This window comes from Onychostoma macrolepis, chromosome 03 (genome assembly GCF_012432095.1).
Source record: "Onychostoma macrolepis isolate SWU-2019 chromosome 03, ASM1243209v1, whole genome shotgun sequence".
NCBI classification, from domain to species: domain Eukaryota; kingdom Metazoa; phylum Chordata; class Actinopteri; order Cypriniformes; family Cyprinidae; genus Onychostoma; species Onychostoma macrolepis.
The window spans coordinates 12,528,814-12,546,614 of record NC_081157.1 but is presented as its reverse complement, the minus strand read 5'-3'; the positions used below and the strand labels follow the sequence as shown (position 1 = coordinate 12,546,614).

Sequence of the window (17,801 nt, the reverse complement as noted above, 5' to 3'; positions counted from 1 at the left end):
ACGATGTAACAAGTACATCGGGTGTTTTGGGAAGTGTTCCCGGTTCCGGTTGACCTAATTAATGCAGCCTAACAATCCTTTAACGGATTTGAATTATAGAAATGCAATAGTGGATTATGTGTAAGCAAGGTTAAAGAGATGGGTCTTTAATCTAGATTTAAACTGACAGAGTGTGTCTGCTTCCCGAACAGTGCTAAATACGAAAATGATCTCCCGCTCACAGTTGATTTTGATATTCTAGGTATTATCAAATGGCCAGAGTTTTGAGATCGCAGTGGGCGTGAAGGACTATAGTGTGATAAGAGCTCACTCAATACTGAGGTGCCAAACCATTCAGGGCCTTATAGGTAATTAGCAAGATCTTAAAATGTATACAATGTTTAATTGGGAGCCAGTGCAGTGTTGACCGAACCGGGCTAATGTGTTCATATTTCTTGGTTCTAGTAAGAACTCTAGCTCCTGCATTTTGAACCAGCTGCAGTTTGTTTATTAAATGTGCAGAACAACCACCCAATAAAGCATTACAATAATCTAACCTGAGGTCATGAACGCATGAATTAATGTTTCTGCATTTGACATTGAGAGCATAGGTCTTAATTTAGATGTATTTTTAAGATTGAAAAATGCAGTTTTACAAATGCTAGAAACATGTTTTTAAGGAAAGATTGCTGTCAAAACGTACGCCTAGGTTCCTAGCTGATGACGAAGAATTTACAGAGCAGCCATCAAGCATTAGACAGTGATCTAGGTTATTACATGCAAAAGTTTTTGGTCCAATAATTAACACCTCTGTTTTTTCAGAGTTTAGCAGTAAGAAATTTTTGATATCAACTATACATTCCATTAGTTTTGCAAATTGGTAAGTTTCATTGGGTCACAAAGAAATATAGAGCTGAGTATCATCAGCATAACAGTGAAAGCTAACACCATGTTTCCTAATGATATTTCCCAAGGGTAATATGTAAAGAGTGAAAAGTAAGGGGCTAAGTACTGAGCCTTGAGGTACTCCATACTGCACGTATGATTGGTATGATACCTACGTGATGTATTCCCACGATGGAGGTTACGTTCCTGCTGCCCGGTGTTCACTGGAAATGAGAGGCCAGTGGCTCCGTCCTGTCTTCCCCAGCTCAACGGTGACTTCAGAGACCAACTTGTCGACTGTGCCTTCTCCTATGCGGGTTCGGGTCAGACTCCGCAGAGGTGGTGTGGATTCTTCGAACCTTCACCCGCTGAACCGTGTGGCGCTGCCACCCAGTGAGGATCACACTCTTCGTTTAGCTCTGATTAATGCTAGATCGCTAGCGTTCACTTCACGTGAGCTGGATTTTATGTTTTTGACAGAGACCTGTTTTCAAGCTGGTGAGTTAACTTCTTTCTCTGAACTTCTTCCTCCCAGCTGTGACTTTCTAAGCACTCCTCTGACTTCCGGCAAAGGTGGTGGTCTGGCTTCTGTGTTTAAATCAGTTTTTCACTGTCGGGAGATCGCAGTGGATGCCTGCAACAGTTTTGAATTGCAGCTTTTTGAGACAAATTTTCCCGCGTCTGTGTTATGTGCGGTGGTATATCGACCTCCAAAGTATAATAAGAACTTTATTCAGGACTTTTTATTTTATTGGTGACTTTAACATACATGTGTGCTGTGAATCCAGATCTCTGGTTAAAGGGTTTCTCAGTCTAATTGATTCGTTTAATCTCACGCAGTCTGTCACTGGTCCGACTCATGAAAAAGGACATACTTTGGACCTTGTGTTGTCATATGGTTTATGTATTACTATCAGTGAAATAAGTGACACAGGTATTTCAGATCACCTGCCTGTTTTATTTACTGCTGTTGTTCCCAATTCTGAGATTTCCACCTGTGCTTCTGCTCGCAGTGTGCGGGAAATTAATCCTTTAACTGCCTCACAGTTTTCTAGTGCTTTTAAAGACTCATTGTTGTACCATCTTGATGACTGTGATCTCAGTGAAGAAGAATTTAGTGTCTTATTTGACTGTATTTCCACTGAGATATTGGACTCTGTTGCTCCGTTGAGGAAAAAACATCCTAAAGTTTTGTCTGGACCCTGGTTGAATGACACTACCCGCTCTCTCAGACGTGCCTGCAGAGTAGCTGAGAGAAAGTGGAAAAGGGATAAACTAAAAATCTTGTTCGAAATGATGCAGGATGCATTATGTAAATACCAGAGAGCAGTAAAATCTGCTAAATCAAAAAAAAATTCCAATGTTGTAGCTAGTAACAGCCAGTGGCTGCAGGTTCTTTTTAAAGTTTTTTATTATCTTGTTAACCCACGTGATTCAGATTGTATTGTACCATCTTTAATATTATGTGAAAACTTTCTGAAATATTTTGTGGACAAGATTGCTGGTCTTAGTTTTCCACCCATCACGGTTATGACTGACCCCCCTATTTTCTCTTTTTGCCCAGCTGTCTTCCAGCAGTTTGAGCCCCCATCTTTCTGACATAGTTAAACAGCTACGTCCTGCAAACTGCCCCTTTGACAGTATTCCTGACGCTTAGTTAAAGATGTTTTTGATACTGTTGGGCCAAGTGTTGTATCTTTGGTTAATACATCTCTCAGCTCAGGCTGTGTACCAGCTATTTTTAAACATGCCATTGTGCAACCGCTTCTAAAAAGAATAATTTGGATCCTTCAATTTTGTCTAATTTTAGACCTATATCTAAACTCCCATTTTTATCGAAAATCTTGGAGAGAGTTGTTTTTAATCAACTTCAATCATTTCTAGATGAATTTAGTATTTTGGAAATAATTCAGTCTGGTTTAAAGCCCAGTACAGAAACTGCTCTTTTAAGAGTGTCTAATGATCTTCTTTTAGCTGTGGACTCTGGTAACTCTGCTGTTTTAGTCCTTTTGGATTTTGACTGCGGCCTTTGATACAGTCAGCCACTCGATTCTCTTATCTAGACTTGAACAGTGTGTCGGCATTAAGGGCATAGCCCTTAAATGGATTCAATTGTATTTGACAGATTTTTCTGTTCACCTTGATGAATTTTCTTCATCTGCTGCCCCTCTTTCCTGTGTCGTCCCCCCAAGGGTCCATATTGGGCCCTGTGTTGTTTTCTTTGTATATACTGCCTTTAAATGGATGATGTACAAATTTATTTGCCTGTCAAAATAAATGACAAAGCTTCATTTCTGTCATTATTACTTGCCTGAAGGATTTAAAAATATATCTGGATCAGAACTTTCTTTCTCTTAATGAAAATAAGACTTAAATAAGAAGAGATTGTTGTGTTTGGTCATCCTGGTGCTAAGTGCTTGTGTATGGTATTAATTTTATTTGTGCAGGTCTTTAAAAAGGTCTTAAAAAGTCTGAAATTTGAGCTTAAAAATCCTGCAGAAACCCTGTATTTATATAGCACATTTAAATCAACCATGGTTGACCAAAGTGCTTCACAATGTCTGGAAAAGCTCACACGTAACATCACAATGTCTCAACTCATAATACAAGCCAAGGAATGCAGGTGTGTCTTAAGCAATGAATTAAAAATTCCAACAGTCTGAGCAGTTCTTATGTGTACATATTTTAGGCTAAACAAAAGTCAATTTGAAGACCTGCTACAAATCATGGCACCATTGATTGCAAAAACGCAGACAAAATTCAGGGAGACCATCAGCCCGGAGGAACGTCTCTGCATTTGTTTAAGGTGAGTCGTCTGACTTTTCTGATCTCTCTTTTGACAGGTCCCGCTAGCTAACGTTATATACCTATGTAAATTTGAAATGCTAGATTCACATGCAAGGGCATTTAAAAAAAAAAAAAACACTACCACTAAGTAAAAAAAAGTGTTTTCATTTGTCACATAGGCCTACATAGTTATAAACGGGATACAATCTTCATTACATAAAGGTACTAAAACAATAATTAAGCCAGTCCAACACATCTTGTAATGCGGCATATGCCACTAAATGGCCTCATATTCACAGGATCTATTAGTCTCTGTAAATTATATACCGGTAATGTCTCTATGTTCTAATTGTTGACAAGCTAATAAGATGAATAAAGATTAACATAAGACCACTTTAATAACAGGTTTAAAAAATCTCTCATCTGTTTTAAAGGTACTTGGCAACAGGTGATTCATTCCGGCTATTGCCTTTGGCTTCAGGGTAGGTGCCAGTACTGTGGCTGGAATAGTCAGCCAGGTGTGTGAGGCAATCTGGAACTGTCTACTACCTGACTGCATGCCTGTGCCTGATGCAGCAGAGTGGAGGGGGATTGCTGCTGAGTTCCAACATCTTTTGGCTTTCCCCAACTGCCTTGGAGCAATGGATGGGAAGCATGTAGTCATCGAAGCCCCTCCATCCAGTGGGTCCCTATACTACAACTACAAAGGGACATTTTCAATAGTTCTCCTTGCAGTTGTTGATGCCAGGTATCGCTTCAGGGTTGTTGACATCGGTGCCTATGGTAGAAACAGTGATGGAGGAACACTGGCTGCCTCTGCCTTTGGATCCGCCCTACACCAGAGCACCCTGAGGATACCTGAAGACTCTCCCCTCCCTGGAGCAGAGCATCTTGGAGCCATGCCATATGTGTTTCTCGCAGATGAGGCATTCCCGTTATGCCGTAACATCCTCCGCCCTTACCCTGGATACAACACTGGAGAAAGGAAAGTTTTTCATTTTCGTCTTTCCCTTGGTCGAAGAATGGTGGAGTGTACATTTGGTATACTGGCAGCACATTGGAGAGTATATCGCAGGGTACTGGGAGCAGATGGGAGTTTTACTTACTCAAACATGTTCTGAGGGCAGAAAGGAAAATGATTGGTTCACAGATTCAACCAATGAAATTGAAGCAGAGGCGGGGTCAGGAAATTTGAACGTGCGTGTGTGTGGAGGAGGGAATACATCAGACAGATACGTTACTGACGCTTCGTGGGAGGCATTTATAACAAGGTAAGTTAATTTACCATGTATTTTAATGAAACAAACAAACAACAACAAAAAAAAACACATCTCAAACCTTTAGTGAGATAATTAGCGAACAAAGATGCACAGAACAAATAGTATGCATTTTCATTAGACCGCTTCATCAGTGGATCGCACCAAAGCTGCTAATGAGGTAACTGGAGTAAAACATGCTTTTCCAATGCTACCGCGCTATCTGTGAAACCGATATGAGCGACAACATAACTAGTTCAAATCTCCGTGACATTTCATCAGTCAGTTAGCATTAGCATTAGTACTGCTCTCAGGGCAGGAGTACTCAATATTCATATTGCTGTTCTTTTTATTGAACTATGCGCTGCTCTTGGGGCAGGAGTACTCAATATTCATATTACTGTTCTTTTTACTGAACTATGTGCTGCTCTCAGGGCAGGAGTACTCAATATTCATATTATTATTACTGAACTATGTGCTGCTCTCAGGGCAGGAGTACTCAATATTCATATTACTGTTCTTTTTACTGAACTATGCGCTGCTCTTGGGGCAGGAGTACTCAATATTCATACCCTTACAAAAATTTACTGCAGTTTTTTTTTTTAAGTAATACTGCAGTTTTTGTTACATGTAGAAAAATGCAGTTTTTTGGACACGAAAAAACTGCATTATTGCCGTTTTACTGCAATACATCTGAAGTACTATTGAAATACAACTGCAGTAGAGCTGTAGTATTACTAACAAACAACTGCAATAGAACTGCAGTATTACTGCAATACAGCTGAAGTATTACTACAGTTATACTGCAATAAACCTGCAGTAGTACTGCAATATATAATACAACTGAAGTATAATTCAATACTACCAAAGTGCAATACTAATAAAATGCTGTATAGTAACACTGAAATGCAACCAGAATATTCAGAATAACAAGTTTTATTTTACACATCTGCAATATAATAAATTAAGGTACAAAACAACAGTGAATGTCTCAAACAGCAATGCAACAATAAATGATTTTACTTTTCTTTAAACTTAAAATAACAGGCTGAGAGTTACACTAAATGTATTTTGTGTTTATTTACAAATCACACAATCATGCACATTTCTTCCCTCATTATTCAGACAGGTTTCATTTTTTGAAGAGCTTATCTTCATCGTTTTGCTTGGTTCTTATGACTGCCTTCATCTCAGATGTGGAAACACTATTTTGGATGTAGTCTGGAAAAACAAACAAACAAAAACGATCAGAAATTCTCAAGTTTCAGTTACACTTTTCACTACTACAGGCATATTTAGTATGCTTAAAATAAATCCTGAATTGTGATGTCACCAAGTGTTTGTGTAAAGTATTCATTCTACTCCCAGTTCATTTCTTATGGCATATTGGTCAGCATTAACAATGTCTTGAACACTCCAGGTAACAGAAGTTAAAAGGTTGGTTCACCCAAAAATGAAAATTCTGTCATCAATTACTCACCCTCATATCAAGTCCTTCATTCATCTTCAGAACACAAATGAAGATCTTTATAATGAAATCTCAGAGCTTTCTGTTCCTCCACTGATAGTCCATGCAACTACCCCTTGCACAATAACATGCATTTCTGGAAAAAAGCATAGACACAATCACGTTTAAATACTGCACAGAGTCCTCCAAAGTTATTTGCCCTCTTTATCATTTTGGTTTTTCGTTCAAAATTCTAACCTTAAATAAATTAATTAAATAATAAAAAAAATAATAATAATAGAAAAAAAACATAATTTACAAATATAAAAGTATATAATTTAAATACTACTAGAATACAGTATATAGAATATATGTGTTCCACAGTTATTGTGCCCCCTTCATTTAATACTGTGTGTAACCCATAACCCTCTACACACATAAGGGCTAATCCATGGCTAGGTGTGCATTACATGATTTTAATGCATGAGGTGAAGGCAAAGAACCAGGTTGCCTCCACTGAAGTTTATTAAAATTGTGTAATACACACCTGTTACAACTAGTTTAAGAAGTTAAGTTAAAGCTGCCTTTAAAGAGATAGCTAACCCGAAAATGAAAGTTCTGTCATTAATTAGTCACCCTTGTGTGGTTTCACACCCGTAAGACCTTCATTCCTCTTTGGAACACAAACAAAGATATTTATAAAGAAATCAGAGAGCTTTCTGACCCTGCATAGACAGCAATGCAACTTACACATTCAAGTAAACTATAAAGGTAATAGTTAATAAAAGATCAATTAAATAAAGTAGATTACTGCTCACCATTATTTGAGTGCTTGTTTCACCACAGCCATCATCTTCTGTTGAATTATATGTTTGGTCATCTTTTTTTAGTTGTTACCAGTGCATTTCCTGAAAATAGCAATCACACACTGATAAAATGTCCATTTCCACACATTAATGTCACACTACTGCACATAAATGCTGGTGTACAGTGCTCTGAAAAAAAATCCTGATTTATTCTATTTTTGAGTATATCCAGCACTAAATATTGTCAGATATTCCTAAGAAAATTAACATAAAACAAAGGCAAGTTTCATTAATAAACTGTATTTTGTGTTTATTCAGGTTGCCTGTTTCATGCACTTTTTTTTGAAGATTTGAACCAATTTAAGTCAAGTCACCATTATTTATATAGCGCTTTATACAATACAGATTGTTTTGTTTCGAAAGAAAAATAATGATGCAAACAGAATTCACATCTGCTGTGAAGCAGCTCTAAACAGTAAAACATGTCATTGTTCAGTTGAAATCAGTGTTGACTCAGTTAATTTCGATTAACTGTATAAAAATCATCAAATATAAAATAAATTCAGTGCATCTAGATAGCAGTGGTGTCATCATCCAGCTCAGTTCAGTCCTCATCAATAGTGTCAGTGGAGTCAGATCAATAATATTGCTGAATATTATTAGTCCTCAAATAACGCCAAAATTCGACAGCGGCAAGGAACCCAAACTCTGTCAGGTGACAGAATGGAGAAATAAACCCTTGGGAGAAAGTATGTTTAGTTTATGGATCAGTTCTCCTGAACAAATGAACATGATGTGATTGATTCAGGCTGCATCACAATTTAGTGTGAAATATACAGGACTGCAGGCCTACAAGTAGCTGGAGTTACAGATCTCATTTAAAGACTAAAATCTAAAATCAGGTTTACATTTGTGGCTAACTAGAATGTGAGTGACCTTTAATGCATTTCCAGAAATCAAGTCTCACCAACATCTGTTGAGTGCCTTTTCACTTTCTCTCTTCTCCTCTTTCCTAAAGCTTCCTCTGTTACAAAGAGCGGTACACCGTACACTGAACACGTTTCAATGATTTTTTCCTCATGTCAATTAGGGGTTGATGCTCTCCTAGAAACAAACAAACAAATACACTGTATTCAGTACAATTTAGTTTATTCCATTATTATAAATGATGTACTGATGCTATTGAACTGAACTGAGCTGGACAATGACATGACTCATTTCTACAGAACGGCTTATAACAAATTGCTGAGCCATAGCAGAGTTAAAAACATCTATACACAGGGTTGTCACTATAGTTGGATTGAGATGTTGGTATTTATTATAGTAAAAGTGTAGTAAAAACAGCATTAAACCAGTTGTTTGTCTTTCTATCACAAGCTCCTCGCGCACAGACCCGCATGAGCTACAGATCAGCTCTGAAGCGTGTTTCCTCTCATTTTCTTCTCATCTCAGCGGGTTGAATAAGATATCCGTCAAGTCATTTTACATCTCTCTAAAATTATAACTTAAGATATATGAGGACATTAGACATTATACTCACCGCTAAACTGGATGAGTCGACTAGTCTCCAACTCGCCTGATGAACTTCTTCCGAAAGCGCTTTTCTTTTGTCGCACTTGTGAAAGGTCTCGGAGTGTAATGTTATGTCTTTGTGCTTTAATTGTGATAGTTCACATATGAACGATGTTGTCAAACCAAAACGTGTTTTATACTTTTATATCCATCCTGCAGTAGACACTACGGAAAAAACGCTGATTTACTGTCTGTTACAAGTAATCCGCTGCTCGCGAGACTCGTTGTCAGGACAACAACCTTTGGCGCGAAGGAAGATCACACGTGCGGATTATTAATCGATGCGAGTGAAATATTCCATAGGCAAATATTTTTGTACGAATATTTTATAGGAAGTCTACATTACAAAAAAAACAAACAAACAAAAAAAAAAACACTTGCCAACCACAGCACTTGCTACATGTTGCACAATACAGCATAACTGCAGTACAGGGCCTATACAAGACGACTTTATTGGCAATGAAAAGAACCTCATTGCCATAAGTGAAATTACTGAACCTAATCATAGGAGCTTTATTTAAAAAAATGCTCATAAAAAAAAAAAAAAAAAAATACAATTAAATAAATTTAATCAGACAGATTTAGACGTTTTTGCATCTGATATCTTCACCTGCATTTCAGCATATCACTGAACTGCAGTTATATTGTATCTGTACTTCATTATACTGCAAATCTACAGTTGCACTTCATTGTACTTCAGTTGTACTGCTCTTGAACTTTAATGAAGTACAGTTATATACTTCATTATACTGCAATTGTCCAGTTGTACTTCATTGTACTGCATTTATACTGCTTTGTACTGCAGTTTCACTGCAGTTGTACTTCAATAAACTGCAGTTATTTTTTGTAAGGGTATTACTGTTCTTTTTACTGAACTATGCGCTGCTCTTGGGGCAGGAGTACTCAATATTCATATTACTGTTCTTTTTATTGAACTATGCGCTGCTCTCAGGGCAGGAGTACTCAATGTTCATATTACTGTTCTTTTTATTAAACTATGCACTGCTCTTGGGGCAGGAGTACTCAATATTCATATTGCTGTTCTTTTTACTGAACTATGTGCTGCTCTCAGGGCAGGAGTACTCAATGTTCATATTACTGTTCTTTTTATTAAACTATGCACTGCTCTTGGGGCAGGAGTACTCAATATTCATATTACTGTTCTTTTGACTGAACTATGCGCTGCTCTTGGGGCAGGAGTACTCAATATTCATATTGCTGTTCTTTTTACTGAACTATGTGCTGCTCTCAGGGCAGGAGTACTCAATAGGTCCGTATTACTATTATTTTTACTGAACTATGCGCTGCTCTCAGGGCAGGAGTACTCAATATTCATATTACTGTTCTTTTTACTGAACTATGTGCTGCTCTTGGGGCAGGAGTACTCAATAGGTCCCTATTACTGTTCTTTTTACTGAACTATGTGCTGCTCTCAGGGCAGGAGTACTCCAATATTCATATTTTTTACTGAACTATGCGCTGCTCTCAGGGCAGGAGTACTCAATATTCATATTACTGTTATTTTTACTGAACTATGCGCTGCTCTCAGGGCAGGACTAACGTTACTCAATATTAATATTACTGTTATTTGTACTGAACTATGCACTCAATATTCATATTACTGTTATTTTTACAGAACTATGCGCTGCTCTCAGGGCAGAAGTACTCAATATTCATATTACTATTATTTTTATTGAACTATGCCAGGAGTAACATTACTCATTATTCATATTACTGTTATTTTTAGTGGACTATGTGCTGCTCTCAGGGCAGGAGTAATCAATATTCATATTACTGTTATTTTTTCTGAACTATGCACTGCTCTCAGGGCAGGAGTACTTAATATTCATATTATTTTTACTAAACTATGCGCTGCTCTCAGGGCAGGAATAACATTACTCAATATTCATATTACTGTTATTTGTACTGAACTATGAGCTGCTCTCAGGCAGGCACGTGCAGAAGGTGGGGCTTTGGGGGCTCGAGCCCCTGCCCTTTTTCAAAATTATTCAAAAGTGCCCCTCTCAGATAAATAAAACAAGGTAAATAAAACAAAATGCATTTGAATTCTAATTAACATGACAGTCTGAACAAAACAGTAACTAATCGCTCAAAAGTCGGAAAATTCCTGTTTATTTTTACATATCTGTCAATCTGAGGCGTTGCTATGGGTTTCGTGCGTTTTGCTCGACTGATATTCCACAGTCTGTTCGGAAACCGAGGCTCTGGAGCCATGGTTCTTTCAGTGAAATAAACTAAACAATATTTTAAACATTTTTCATCAATAATCAAAGCTAGTGTGTCGATTTAATAAAAAATCCACATATTATATATTTCAGAATACTACATAATTCATCAATGCCCGTTTGTCGTATAATACACCAACCAATCATGATCTGGCACGAGAAGTTCAAATACCTGAAGTGGAGCGGTTATTTTCTGTTAACAAATCCTTGCTGAGTAAAAACTAATTTCTTTAAAAAATAATAATAATAATACTGACCTTTACTGAGCTATATTGTTACAAAAGTTATATTTTAAATAAATGCTGTTCTTATTTAACTTTTTATTCGTCAAAGAATCCTGAAAAAAGTATCACAGGATTTCAACATTGCTAATAAATCAGCATTGCATAAAATGCATTAAGTAAATAAGTAAAATTTTGATCAAATACATGCAGGCTTGTTGACTATAAGTGACTTCTTGCAAAAATATAAAATAGTGATGTATCCAATCTTTTGACCTATAATTATTTTTTTCCTCATATTGCCTTTTTTACATTTGAGCCCCTGCCCCTGAGGAACTTTCTGCACGTCCCTGCTCTCAGTACTCAATATTCATATTACTATTATTTTTACTGAACTATGTGCTGCTCTCAGGGCAGGAGTACTCAATAGGTTCATATCACTGTTATTTTTAGTGTACTATTCGCTACATTTATCAAAGTATTTCTGTATGACTATACTTTGCTTGGGCATTTAAGAATGACCTTAACTACATTTCAGATGCTGTGCAATAAGATTGGTCTGCTGGTTAGTCAGGTTATGCCGCCCTGTCGCACAAAGTTACATTACTTTTTTGATGTGCATAGAGGAATTTATTTGCACATTATTTGCATTTACTCTTAATCACACAAGCCAAAAACCACCTCAAGCATTTTGTTTTATTTATTTATTTTTTCCTGGAGCCTCCCCAGTCGACAGCATTGCACATTTTGAAAGTTTTCCTTATTCCTTAGATTACCTTGAGAGACTCTAGGAACAATTTTAAAACCCTTGGTTTAAACTAATCCTGTTCCTAGAGATCTACCTTCCTGCAAAGTTCAGCTTCAGCCATATGCCCTAAACACACTGCACGATTTTCGGCTGTTCCAGGCGAAAGATTGGCATCGTGAAACAATTGTGGCCAATCAGAAATCACCACGATTGCTTCACGAAGGTGGTCTTTCGTCTGGGACAGCCTAAAATCGTGCAGTGTGTTTCAGGCTTTAATCAAACAAACAAGAACCAGCTAATTAAGAGACAGGTGTTTGATCAGGATTGGAGCTGAACTTTGCAGGAAGGTAGATCTCAGGAACAGGACTGGGAACTCCTGGTTTAAACTGTATGTAGCTGAAAATACAGTAGTCTAAGAAAAAATTATTATAACTGATTTGTTGAATATAACTTGCTAGCTAATAATAATAATAATGCTCTGTACCCATACTTTTTTATATGTATATATATATATATTTCAGGACAGAAAGACCAGAATTGGGAAGAAGAACAAAATATCTGGGCCATATTCCCTTTGTATCAGCAGCTTCCTGATGAGGTAAATTAAAAAAAAGAAAAATAATTGGTTTCTATTACAATTCATATACAAACTTTATTGACTTTTGCTAGGATACTTTTTCCATGTTATAAGCTCTGTTTTCTAGTAGTATTTCTTAGTAGATGTATAGAGAGTAGTATGGTAGAACTATTGCAATGAAGTGCAGATGGTTTACCAAAAACTAAAGTGTACTGTATATTTGTTATCTTATTCAATATGCACTGGTAACTACACACATATAAGGTATCTGTTTTCTGTATATTATTCATAATTGTTTCTGTCTATAGTCCTGGAGAACTCACAAATGCACTGTAGATTCAACTACATTTTTTTTAAATTTACGTTTTCACATGCTTATAATGACAACAAACCTGTCATTGACTGTGACTGTTTCATGTAGTTTTTCTTCTCTTTGCAGAATAACATTCTTGAAAAAGCAGAAGCCATCATTGGTCCATACTTGGAGTAAGGAAATCTCTGGACTTTCTTTGTAAATTCCTCTAGATTTATTTGAGAATCTTGTTGATATTTGAAGTGCCCATATAATTTCCCCCCCCAAAATATTACTTTTCATGCATTGTAAAATAGCTGTTTGTAAATGTAAAAGGTCTGCAAAAGTTTAAAGATCAAATTTCATGACAAATGAAGTTTTGTCTCCTAAAAGTAAGAATTGATTCTGAACTGCTGTGCTGAAGTGAGTGTCAGAAACTCCAGTCTCACTTCCTGTTAGCAATTACCTGTTAGGTTTGTCTGCATAATGCCAGCCTATGGACTTCATCGGCTGTCCCTCAAACGTCTACTCTAATCTGCCCTCAATCACTGTAGTTGTAGGTGAGGCCAGAGTATAGTAGGCTCTAGGAATAGCAGTGTTTAAGGATGTATTACGTGTCATTTAAGAAATTGTTACATTTGAGGAAGTTGAAAATCTGATTTTTATCTTTGATCTTATGATTTTACTAGTAATTATGTTTGTTTACATTGCTACATTTCAGATGCTGTGAAGTGAGCTGGTCAGTAATGTAATGTTCCTGGTATGCAAGTTTGCTCCACAAAATAAAGTGGTCCAGGAAATATATGAAAATGAGGATGTTCATGATTCAATATCGTAAACTAAACCCTTCAGGTAAAATACATTTGTTTTAATTTTTTTTTATTAAATACTTATTTTTTCATGACTATCAGTGTAAATTGAAACCAGATTCTTTATGCATTTCAAATGCAGGAAGATGTTGCAAACACGTCTGGAGACTTTGAGAAGATATCTGGCAAGCCAACCTATGGCCTGGTTTAAAGGGAGCACATTCAAACTACAGCAGTTTAATGATACACCTGCTATACCTTTTTGTTGTGAAATGTTCCTGTGGATTATACATGCATTTAATTCTCTGGATTTGTTTGTAATTGTATAAAAATGGAAGGAAGTCATAATTATACTTGATTATTTTATTGTAATATTGGACCTGTAAACTGATTATTTTCAATCTCAATTTCTTTCATTTTGTTCTTACACAAACAATTGAATTGACATTGAATTAAACAACATTAACAGCATGGAGAAGAAGAAAATTTTTTTTGGCTATTTTTTACATTACAAGCGCAACTGCAATAGACTATGAGAACATTAAGTGGTTGCACATACTGTAGATTGACACTGGGATCTTTTGCAATCACATTTAACACAAGTCAACTCACAAAAATAACACAAGTCAACTCTGTGACAGAAGACCTATCAGATGGTAATTGTTTCTCATGTGAACATATGTAAAAATATATTTACTCATGGATTTGATGCTTTTTTCACAGTGGAGAAGCAAGGTGTGTGATCATATGAACCTAGAAATGCACTGCTGACATGGCCAATCGCATGGTTGTCTGCTATAAATAAATAAAATGGCATATGCTTGGAATAATAAATAAATTTAAATGTAATATACTATTCGTTATTTATTTAAATCTCTGGTTTAAGAATAGAAAAATAGACCCACTAGTTTAAAAAGTTTTCTTAAATTTTAGCTCTCAAAATGATGGGTGTCATTAAAAATGTGGAGATTAGCAGAAATGCGTTGCAACCTCTTATTTACATGAGGTAAACAAAGCTGCTTGGTTTACATTTTTATGTATGTACTTGTAGGGCTATACATATTTTAAAGTTGTATTGTATACCTGTTACTGCCATAATAATGACCCATTTCAAATGTTTACATGCTTTCTGGTCTTTTTGTTCTTAACAGCACTCAATTGTTGTGGTGGAGCAGTTATGAAGTATTGTTCTTGTAAATACTTTCTAGCATTTCAGTATTTTTTTTTCAGTAATATGCATGCAAAGTACAACAGTTAGTATATCATGTTAAACGGTGGTCAAAAAGGATTTAAACAGTTAGTTTTGAATCTATTTCTTCTTCTCAGAGATGTGGATTCGGACAGCAATTAAATTACCACATGACTTTATTAATTCGGCCAGGGATTTTTACAGGGATGGTGGGAGAAAAACGCTGACATTCTGGATTCGGATGGCAATAAAATCACAGACTAACCCCTGTAAATGCTGAAAATCGCTTACGTCCCCATGAGAACCAATTACCATCCAAATCTGGCTATTATGTGCTTTTATCAGGTGGAACCAAACATACACCATTTTTCATACATCTCCATTTTTGCACCATTTTGGACTCTGCAGTATCAGATGCCTCTTCAGTGGTAGCTCCTTTGATTTGTCGAATTTCTGCCAGCTCGTCCAGGTAACTGAAGAATAAAATAAAAGATCAATCAATAATACAGTAATTGTCTACTGATTTATAAATGTAATGATTTAAAAAAAAAAAAAAAATTGAATACCTTTAAAAATATGCATACATTTACTAGACTAAAACTAGTAAAAATAAACAGGAAGGTTATGCCAAAATATCAATCCTATATAAAAAAAATGAATAATAGATTTATATATATATATATATCTACGCAGTGTAGAATACAATGTATATTATGGGACAACTTGCTTCAGTTTTACAACAGTCAAGAATGGCCAGGGAGCTAACAGCCATGTTTACTGAATGTTCTTCATGCTTGATATAATGTGTTGTTTAAAAGAATGAACAATGGTTAGATCATAGAGGATAGCACATAGTATACTAAAAATAACAGTAACACTGACCTATTGAGTACTCCTGCCCTGAGAGCAGCATAGTTCAGTAAAAAGAACAGTAATAGGGACCTATTGAGTACTCCTGCCCCGAGAGCAACGCATAGTTCAGTTAAAAGAACAGTAATATGAATATTGAGTACTCCTGCCCTGAGAGCAGCACATAGTTCAGTAAAAATAATATGAATATTAAGTACTCCTGCCCTGAGAGCAGCACATAGTTCAGTAAAAAGAACAGTAATAGGGACCTATTGAGTACTCCTGCCCTGAAAGCAGCGCATGGTTCAGTAAAAAGAACAGTGATATTAATACTGAGTACTCCTGCCCCAAGAGCAGCACATAGTTCAGTAAAAAGAACAGTAATGGGGACCTATTGAGTACTCCCGCCCTGAGAGCAGCACATAGTTCAGTAAAAAATAATATAAATATTGAGTACCCCTGCCCTGAGAGCAGCACATAGTTCAGTAAAAAGAACAGTAATAGGGACCTATTGAGTACTCCCGCCCTGAGAGCAGCACATAGTTCAGTAAAAAATAATATAAATATTGAGTACTCCTGCCCTGAGAGCAGCACATAGTTCAGTAAAAAGAACAGTAATAGGGACCTATTGAGTACTCCTGCCCTGAGAGCAGCACATAGTTCAGTAATAATAATATGAATATTGAGTACTCCCGCCCTGAGAGCAGCGCATGGTTCAGTAAAAAGAACAGTAATAGGGACCTATTGAGTACTCCTGCCCTGAGAGCAGCACATAGTTCAGTAAAAAGAACAGTGATATTAATACTGAGTACTCCTGCCCTGAGAGCAGCACATATTTCAGTAATAATAATATGAATAGAGTACTCCTGCCCTGAGAGCAGCACATAGTTCAGTAATAATAATATGAATATTGAGTACTCCTGCCCTGAGAGCAGCACATATTTCAGTAATAATAATATGAATATTGCGTACTCCTGCCCTGAGAGCAGCACATAGTTCAGTAAAAAATAATATGAATATTGTGTACTCCTGCCCTGATAGCAGCACATAGTTCAGTAAAAAATAATATGAATATTAAGTACTCCTGCCCTGAGAGCAGCACATAGTTCAGTAAAAATAATATGAATATTAAGTACTCCTGCCCTGAGAGCATCACATAGTTCAGTAAAAAGAACAGTAATGGGGACCTATTGAGTACTCCTGCCCCAAGAGCAGCACATAGTTCAGTAAAAAGAACAGTAATGGGGACCTATTGAGTACTCCTGCCCTGAGAGCAGCACATAGTTCAGAAAAAATAACAATAATATGAATATTGAGTACTCCTGCCCTTAGAGCAGCGCATATTACACTAAAAATAACAGTAATAGGGACCTATTGAGTACTCCTGCCCTGAGAGCAGCACATAGTTCAGTAAAATAATATGAATGTTGAATACTCCTGCCCCAAGAGCAGCACATAGTTCAGTAAAAAGAACAGTAATGGGGACCTATTGAGTACTCCTGCCCCAAGAGCAGCACATAGTTCAGTAAAAAGAACAGTAATATGAATATTGAGTACTCCTGCCCCAAAAGCAGCACAGAGTTCAGAAAAAATAACAATAATATGAATATTGAGTACTCCTGCCCTTAGAGCAGCGCATATTACACTAAAAATAACAGTAATAGGGACCTATTGAGTACTCCTGCCCTAAGAGCAGCACATAGTTCAGTAAAATAATATGGATGTTGAATACTCCTGCCCTGAGAGCAGCACATAGTTCAGTAAAAAGAACAGTAATAGGGACCTATTGAGTACTCCTGCCCCAAGAGCAGCGCATAGTTCAGTAAAAAGAACAGTAATGGGGACCTATTGAGTACTCCTGCCCCAAGAGCAGCACATAGTTCAGTAAAAAGAACAGTAATGGGGACCTATTGAGTACTCCTGCCCTGAGAGCAGCACATAGTTCAGTAAAAAGAACAGTAATGGGGACCTATTGAGTACTCCTGCCCCAAGAGCAGCACATAGTTCAGTAAAAAGAACAGTAATGGGGACCTATTGAGTACTCCTGCCCTGAGAGCAGCACATAGTTCAGTAATAATAATATGAATATTGAGTACTCCTGCCCTCAGAGCAGCACATAGTTCAGTAAAAAATAATAT

The 17,801-nt window shown here is 36.7% G+C and overlaps 1 long non-coding RNA gene across 1 annotated transcript; it reads left to right on the top strand.

Annotated features, from left to right (window-relative positions):
- Positions 1-12,071: 12,071 nt before the first annotated feature.
- Positions 12,072-16,664, top strand: LOC131537271 (uncharacterized). Its single transcript, XR_009270232.1, has 4 exons — positions 12,072-12,545; positions 12,964-13,010; positions 13,538-13,668; positions 13,768-16,664. It is a non-coding gene; the product is annotated as an uncharacterized LOC131537271 (long non-coding RNA).
- Positions 16,665-17,801: the final 1,137 nt, after the last annotated feature.